This window comes from Micropterus salmoides, unplaced genomic scaffold (genome assembly GCF_014851395.1).
Source record: "Micropterus salmoides isolate LMB-PRFRI ecotype aquatic unplaced genomic scaffold, ASM1485139v1 Ms_hic_scaffold_7, whole genome shotgun sequence".
Classification (NCBI taxonomy): Eukaryota; Metazoa; Chordata; class Actinopteri; order Centrarchiformes; family Centrarchidae; genus Micropterus; species Micropterus salmoides.
Window position 1 is genome coordinate 34,463,168 of NW_024044459.1, and position 9,185 is coordinate 34,472,352.

The following is a 9,185-nucleotide window of genomic DNA, read 5'->3' on the forward strand; positions in this document are numbered from 1 at the left end:
CTGGATGTAATTACGCTGAGGGAAGCCAGTGATTGCAGCATTGGCTCTGATTAGCATTTTTCACAGCAGTCCAGTGCTGTTTGTATCTTTTCACAACACCAATGATTCAACTGAAGAAACTTTGTGTTACATGTACAAGACAAAATGTGATGGTGACAATCAATTCCTCAGAGAGAGGTTCATAGATTTTACCTTTGGAAAGGTTGACCTTTTCAAGAGGTTCTTTTCTCCATCAGTGTTGACTTTGATTTCCTTAGCAAGCTGAGTAAGCCATATAGACTCAAATGAAAAATGTGCACCAACAGAGAGTTTGCTTGTCTTAACCCTGCACTAAGTGCCTTGACTTGGTCAGGCTGGCGAGAGGTGAAGAAAGTGGAGGACTAAGCGAGTGTATGGATGTGTTTATTAAGGAGCCCAAGGCAACACCAGAGCAAATCGCTGGCACTGTGGTATGTCCGCCTCTCTCTCTCTCTCTGTCTCTCTCTTCTTCACTCACCCTGGTATATTCTCCTCAACCCCTATGTCTCTCTTTTTTCCAGCTGCAGGCGAGGAAAACCCCAAACCAGTTGGCCAGCGAGCCCGTCAGCCAGTCGCCCGGCCAGTCTGCCCTGCAGAGGGCCCTGCCAATCATCATCTGGTTCTTCTCATGCTGTTTTGAACAAGTCTTTCCATTGCACAAGTGCCATGATATACCTCCTGGGGTTGGACCAATACAGTTCGTTTTCACAGAAATATGCCATGCTGATACTAAGCATTCATAAAGAAAACAGGGATGTAAAGATTCCCATAGTTTAAGAAACTTGTTGACTGTACTGAAGAACACAAAGCATTCCATGTTTATCAAGATGAAATGGTTAAAAAGGCCTGTTTATGTTTTTTTAATTTTATTTCCGGGTTGTACCAAACTGAGTTCAGTCAGGACAACTTTATCAAATACTTTATGGCTTGCAGTAGTTATATTTGGCGGTGTGGCTCTGTTCTGGGACCCCCTGCCTCTCCTGCGTGCCTTCACAGAGAGCCATGAGGCGGGGAGAGCAGCTCCCTGCCCTTCCACATGCCTACATGGAAGGCCATACTGTAGTGCTTGGAGGGAAATCAGCTGAGCTGTCAGCTGATGAGGCTTCACTTGACATGGGTTGCTATCAACTGATGCGCTTGGATTGTGGGCTGGGCTTGACTTTGTTGCCTTCTCGAAACTAATGCTATGCTTGATTTGTGCACAATTTGGAAACATAACCAACACGCGTCATTGAACAGACTCTTATACTCTTAATAAATACAAATGATCATGCTGTGTTTAAAATGATTTATTCGTTAACAAAATATCATTAGTATATGGTGAAGGTAACATCAAAAGTGATACATTTCAGTTAATTCATTATTCAGAAGCAACCAGCAGCAGTTAGTCTATGTGTTTGCACCTGTGCACACATCTGCAGTATACTGCATGTCTGTGTGTACTGTGTATGTGTTTTCTTAACCTTTCTTCATCAAAAGGGAGGTTTGCTGAGTGCACCTGCTTCTGTTTGACAGTGCCTTGTTTCATAATCTCACATACACTGAGTGCACGTAATATTACTATTGAGGAGGAGAGAAAATCACGGATTGACTGCTTGGCTTTTTACCAAAGACTCATGCCTCTAACTCGTGTCTGCTAATGGTACAGTGTCAACAAGGTAATGTGTGATAACATCTTGATTTCTACGTTTTCGCAATTCACTTTCATGCAGCCAGTCTGATCAGGAATACTAAGGCCAATGCCAATAACTACCATCCTGTGTCACCATATGATTAAAGTTTATATCAAGTTCTGTTTATTAAAGATTTTTAGTGTATACAAGACATAAACAAAATACAAACAAGCCACACTAATCCCAAACATCTACCCGCCCACCAACCCATCCACCTACCAGACCAGCGACTCTAATATCAGAGCCACTTGCTTTATATATTATCCATGAAAGAAAAATAAAGTAAATATTATAAAATAAATAACAATCAATAACAACATAGGAAGATAAAATGTATTATGGGGTTACAGAAGGGCTGCCAAATAGCATGAAACTTCAAAACAGACCCTTGAAGAGAGTATCTTATCCTCTCTAGTTTAAGATATTGCATAACGTCCTGAATCCACATAAAATACGAGGGAGGTAGAGTCCTTCCATCTGAAGAGAATGGGTGGCCTTGTCATGAAAGTGCAAAAGGCTAGCATCTTACACTTATTACTATCTAAATGTACATCCTGTGATATAACACCAAACAGAGTATTGCGAGGGGATGGATTAATTAGCTTCTTTCCTCCTCACCAAAACATGTATCAGGTGTGCAGGGCCTTGTTTACACCTGTCGCATGTGGGGGCTAACTCTAGTCATATTTTCGGCAGCCTAACCTTCAACCAGTTGTACAACGACATATATAATTAAAATGTATAGCAGCATGGCAGAGATTAATTAATTTAAGCAGAAAGGGTGCGCCTGAAGACGAAAAGTTTATTTGGACTCGAAAATGAGTTGATGTGGAATCATGAAAATGCGACATACCACCACTTCCCTTGTGAAAGTGTGAATAAAAGACTTTAACTACTAAAAAAGTTAAAATTTTAACATTTATTTAGCACATCGTTTTGGCTGCGACTTTAAATTTTTCTCTTAAAAAGTGACAGAATCCTCGTTTGTTTATACAAAAGGGTTCTTCACTTACAATATTCCGGACAATTCGTCATGTTGTTAGTGGGCACTTGGTCTAAAAGTCCTTTTTCAGAGCAGATATCGCCAGTTGTATATATATGTTTTCTTTCTGTGTATCTGACACACACACAGTAATGGTAACTTGATGTATTATTATGTTCAAATGTTAAGACCTTTAGGCTTCTCTGTGGGCCCATGAGACCTGCATTCCAGGAATGCCATATGTCTGTCACCACTGAAACTGTGCAAGACAAACAAGCACACACACTAATATTCAGTTGGTGCATATTTGTTAAATTTCATTATTATGTTCACTACTTTGTCACTGCTATAACTGATTATTGGATTACCCCTACACACACACACACACACACACAGACGCAACAATTATGTTAAAAAAAATTTTAAGTGTTGCTTTCAAATCCTGTTTTTGTAATGTGACATGTCTACACTATGGGGTGAATTTACTCCTTGTTTCTGAGGCTAAACCAGGCATTTTCTGTTGCAGAGTTGCGGAGATAACAGTTACACCATTTATTAGCGTGTAACTGTGTCACACTTTGAATGCACTGACTTAAAGAGCTCCGAGTTACGTTAGTTTAGAGAAATGTTAAAATCTTCCATCCCCGGTCTCCCCTACAGTTGGCTATATACCATATATATTTCCATACAAAGAACACAGAAGTATATAAATAATAAGATTTACTTTAAGATTACAACAAAAAATGTAAAATTTTTAGTATGGACATGATCCTTTATAAAATAAGCGTACATATTTGTTTACAGATAATTACTCATTTTACTTACATTTGTAGGAAATTTCAGAAAAACAGATGAAACTGTAAATATAATATGGTAATTTGTCTGTATGAAAATTATTAAAATTATTTAAATAAATGAAATTTGTCATATTGGCATAATAGGTAAAATAATAGTTGGGTTGTTAATTTAGAGGTAAAGTCTATAATTTTACAATTAAAACTACTACACTACTGTAAATTGATCATTTCTCTTAAATTAGTTAATTTTGTTTTCTTTTACAGTGCAGCTAACATGCCTCCTCACTTCCCCCAGTCACATCTTTTCCTAGTAGCTCCTCTTATTACAGATGTTAAAGCAGGGCCATTTTAGAACTAGTCTAAAAAAAATCTGCATCATTTTCTCAATATCTTTTTGATTGATTTAACTGCTAATTATATTTTCTGAAAATGTTAAATAACTACATGACTGTCTAAAGTCAACGGCAGTGAATTATCTGGTATAAAAATGCCAAATGTCTTTATTTGAATTCATCTTTTGGCCTGAAAGCGATCCAAAAACCTCACCATGTGTAATTTCTGTGTAGAATCTAAACTCCACCTCGGGTTGTTAAAACTCTCAAATTCTCAATGGTAGCTACAGCCCTGTGAGAGAGAGAGTACAAGGCAAACCGTGAGGATGGAGGAATCAGACATCCTCGCTCACGCTAGCATTCTAGATGGCAATTACTGACGTCACAAAGCATCTCCAAATATCCGTTATATTAATATTATTCTGCCTTAGCAAAGAGCCAAGACACATTGGAGGAAAAACAAAAAAAGAGGAAAAGAATAGCCTTTTGTCAAATAAACAGAGAGTGAGCAAGGTTGTGTTTTTTTATCATGCAGATTATACACGCTTCCAGTCGTTTTTATGTTTATGGCACATAAAAAATCATGAATAGCATTAGTGCTGTGGTTGGTTCCTGTCTTCTAAACACCACAGGTAACTTTCCCCAGTCTACAGAACTGAAATGATCCATTAGTATTAATGTCCACTGCAGCCCAGTCACTCCATTTACTGCCACATCAGATAAGCAGACCGACTAAACAGAAAAAACAAACAACCCATCTAGATAGGATGGCCTTCAAACTCTTTTGGAGGCCTCCTCTCTCTTTGCTTCATCCACATCCTAAGTGGGGAACCTCAGTTGACTTCCTGGTTATATGCAGGAGAAGAGTAAGATGTATAATTAACTAAATGGAAAGATCCCATCGTCAGTGTTGGGCAAACACCGAACACCCGGACGCTGCAGTGTTTGAACGAGAAGTAATCACGATTAATGCAGACACTAGGCTTTCTAAGACAACAACTGAAAACACATCAGCCTCCCATATTTCACAGGGTCAGACTGTCTGTGAAAGATGCCCCCTCCAGAACATAAAAGAGCTGAGGCCAATGTGGAGACTTGGCAAATCAGTACACAGGTAAAATAACTCCTGTTTTGTCATCATTGCCCACAATCTACTTTCTACTTACTTTATATTTGCACAGACTAGTGCCTGTTTGTTTTTTGGTGTGACAGTTTGGAGACTGACACGGTTGTTTGCTTAGCATTTCAAAGGTTCCTATTGTACTTCCATGGCACACATGACTGTTCCCATTTAAAAGATGGCCTTCTGGTACAATGCAGTGGACTGTGATGTGTTAAATAGACTAATGGTGAGTGTACACCAGATAATTAGTTGTGTAAATGTTGATTATGCCCAATACAGTTGACACCAAGGAGGAAATCCTGCAGGAGAGAGGAGTCACACCTGAGTGCTCTCAGAGAAACACTAATACAAACACACATTTAGAGATATAATACCAGTACATGAGAGATCTGACAGAGAAATTACAGCACGGCCACAAAAGACAGCAAAAAGCAAGATGCATTTTACAAAAACATGCAGTACAAAAACCACTAGCAAAGTAGTTTATGAAATTTAAGCTGTAAGGAAAAGATGCCCTCGGGGAAGTATCCATTGATTGAGGTCTGTCACATAACTTAACACCACTGAATAGTCTTACTGTTCGTTGCATCTGCATGTTTTGTGACATATGTGGGAGGGAGCTCTCATGCAGATGAATGACAACACGTGTAACCTCACTCACAGTGACAGACTGGTAACTGATCCCCTGTGCAACCCAGTGGTGGCTGATGACTGGCAAAACCGAGGACAATATGGGAAAAAAAAAACATCCCCTGGTTACACAGATTTAGGCTGTTAACCAGACCCTCTGCCCTCCTTTCTCAGGAAAGATTCAAGTGTCTTTATTTATTCTTGTGCATGATGCAGCAGATCCTGCACTAATCTTGTATTTGCATATTTAAAGTATTTAAGTGCTTATTTTGAATTCTAATTTCTCCGCAGGGATTAACAGTGTCATCTTATCCATTTGATCTAGTGGTTATACCGATTGTGTAAATCTGACAATCTCCTTACTCTTCCTTTGTTTGAAACTTGAACTGTGCAGCTGGTTGTCCATTGGTCCGTGTATAACCAAATGCATATAACAGTATTGAAAAGTAGTGCTGGCAAAAAACTAATAAACTAATAAAGAGTTTGATGTCTGCACTGGAAGTACTGCTCCCAGGAAATAGGCACAGCCTTGCACTCCAACAAAAACTGTCACTGTCCTGCGTTCTTGGCTTTTACGTGTTACCAATTACCAACTGATAACCCATTGAGACCCAACATGCAGTAAACACTGTAAACATGTGCAAACATTGCATTCAAAAGAACTTAATTCCAGAGAAATTTTGAATTAAGTGTTCTGAATTCAGATAACATGATAGCTCTATAGTGACAACTGACAGCATTTGTAAATGTAACAGATCGAAATTTGATCGAAAGACCTTAATTCAGTCGTCAATCTTTCCGACTGTCTCTCCGTCTCCTAAGCCTGAGGTGTGCCGTGGCATGCATGGTGTGAGAAATCAGGCCCTGGCGATCTGCCAAGCCAGTTCTCAAACAAAGACTTGATGCACTGGCCTCTGGGCTTCGCAGCCAGGAAAGATTACATGTCTTCTTTAAAACCTTCCTCTGTCTCTGCCAACTGGTACAAAAACAACAGGCTAGGAGTTGGAAGAAATGGGGGTGGATGGGAGGGTGGGTTCTTGATAATACAATGCTTTGGAAGAAACACAGAGCTGGCGTTAAGTGTCATTCCCCAAAGGAGCACAAACTCCACTGCCTCAATTTAGATGGAGAATGTTATTTTATAGGGGTGACAAATTGCAGGTATCTCTTGTGGCTTTGGGTGAGAGTTTCAGGGCGGCTTGCCAACTTGCTGAGAGGGAGCCAGGGCTTTGACTGACTGCTGCACCTGACCGTGCACAATCCCCCAGATCAGCTGTCGTCACCAGCAGCCGCTGTAGTCTACCAATAAAGATGAGTGCGTGCTCAGAATGTCCCACCCATTTGGCATTTTCATCCAATGATGGTGACTCGCCAGAAAATATCTCCAACCATCCATTTTTCTTCCTTCCTTTAAGCCTTTTTAATGAGATGATGAATGATGTGGTGTCTCCCAGCAGGATGGCCACACACACAAACCAACTACCTGGGATTTATACATTCACAGCTGGTTATGTAGATATTTTACTGTTGTTTGTCTACAGTTTTTCTTTTGGTTTCTATCTGTATCTGTCTCAAGTGACATTTAATGCCACAGAGAGTCTCCTTTCTGGATTATATCTGTTTAAGCTGTTTCTTGGAGACTATGCAGCTGGTAACGCTTGAATTTGATCACTGAGACAAATTTCTGATATTCTGATTTCTTATTTATAAGGGGAAAATATTGTACAGAGATTAAGATTGTTACATTAGGATCAGGGTGAGACAGGAGGAGGGTTTCTTCTTTCTTATTTTGGAACTGAAGTAGTATGAGAAAACAGAAAAAAAAATCCCATATTGGATCAGTTTTACCTAAAAGAAACTGTCTAGACAAACATTAGAGATCATATTTTGGATTTTCCTTCCCTCTGGCAGTAGTTTACTTATTTAGAAGGTAAATTAAACATGCACACCTTTGGACACAGTTTGAGTTGCAGACTCACATGCTTTTTCCATCCATTAAGCGATGTTTGTACTTACCAGCTGGTGGTGGCACACTTCAGACTGCAGAATTATCTGATCTTGCCCTGATTCCTTGTCAAAAATCGCAAGGAAAGGGGGAACAGTCTTTACAATTCTGTTCTGGTCTCAAATCACACCGCATGCTTATAGGGGCACTCAACAGATTTTACATGTCAGAGTCAATTGTGAGTGACAGGCCGTACTACACTGCCTGTGAAAATAGTTGTATAATGTCTTCTGTGGCTCTGGAGGAGCTTTGTCAAGTCAAGTACATCACTTGAGTGATCTCAGATTGGGCTTTCTCGACATTCTTTTTAGCCTCACAGAGCCGCTAGCATAGCTGAAGACTGTTAGTCTTGTATAAATCTGTCTCTGGCAAGTCCCCCAACTTTATGAAGGTGAAAAACTAAATCATTGGAGTGCATCTTGACTGATTGAAGAACTAATTTCCAACAATGCAGGTAAAAAGGCAAACGTTCTAACCTACAAGAACTGTGCAACATGTGTGACTTCATGTTGGCAATCCTAATTAGTTTCTGTCTACCTGTGTCTTCCAGTTAGGCTCCCTGATTCTGCTGGTTGAGACACAGCATGATTTCACATTTACCTTCTCCACCACCACTCTTACACTTGCATACAGCACGTGCACTCACAAACACAGATGCTGTTACACGTGCTTAAAAACAAGCCCGCACTCCATAGTATCTTGTATGCGAGGGATGTCTTGAGCCCAGCTGTGTGTAATGCTTAAACCAGAGATGTTCAGTCTGGCTTGCATGCTAATTGCCTGTGCCGCTCCTCTCCATGCAATGCTCCTGACTAGACCACCCATGGTGAGGAGAGGGTGCATTCGTCTCCATTTCAATAAAGCGTGTCATTATCTCCTTGCCTGTGATGTGCGACCGCACCACAAAAAGATAAATGCTGCAATAACATCAAGACGTCTCTTAGGAAATGTGATTGATGTTGCTAACTTTGTTGAATAGGTTGAAAGGTGTGAAGTGCATTATTGAGAGTTTGTTTCTTTGTGCTAGCTTTAGGATATATTTAGACTCTTCCCTGCTAGGTCTGGCCCTGCCGGTTTTGCAGGCACACAGAGGATTTGGGGGTAACGCATGATTGGAAGTAGGTGGTGCTTGATGCTGGAAAAGCTGCTGCTGAGCGTGAGCAGACTTCCCTCCTCCTCTGACCAAATCCTCTTTGGCCACAGGCTCTCCCCTGTGCCAAGACATGCTGAGAAGGGCCTGAGCTAAACCAACAACTGGGCTGCTTGATGAAAGGGGCGAGCAGTGGGGGGGGGGGCATGCCATGAACCCAGGGTCATCCCACAATCTTGATGACTCTATCCCCAGTTCCCCTTTCACTTGCACATAGTATACACCACCAAAGCATAAACTTCACCGCAGGGTGCTGATGTTCTTTTAACATCGCTGAGCTAAACTGAGCAGAACTGTTGTGACCTGGGCTCTGCTGCACTGGCTTGGCACATACACGCTACATAGCACATACTGTATGCGGTGAAGCTGGTTGAATGGCGGTGGAAAGGAATAATGTGATCTGACACTGTATAGGTACTGGTGAGAACCGTGGAAAATACAGCAAATTAAATCGTCAAAAAAGGCTTTTTCTTGT

General features: G+C 40.7%; 1 long non-coding RNA gene across 1 annotated transcript in view; it reads left to right on the forward strand.

The window, feature by feature from the left end:
• Positions 1–1,289, forward strand: part of LOC119892052 — a 35,507-nt gene extending 34,218 nt beyond the window's left edge. Inside the window, exon 2 of the long non-coding RNA XR_005442505.1 lies at positions 540–1,289. This is a non-coding gene — a long non-coding RNA (uncharacterized LOC119892052). The remainder of the gene's footprint in view (positions 1–539) is intronic.
• Positions 1,290–9,185: the final 7,896 nt, after the last annotated feature.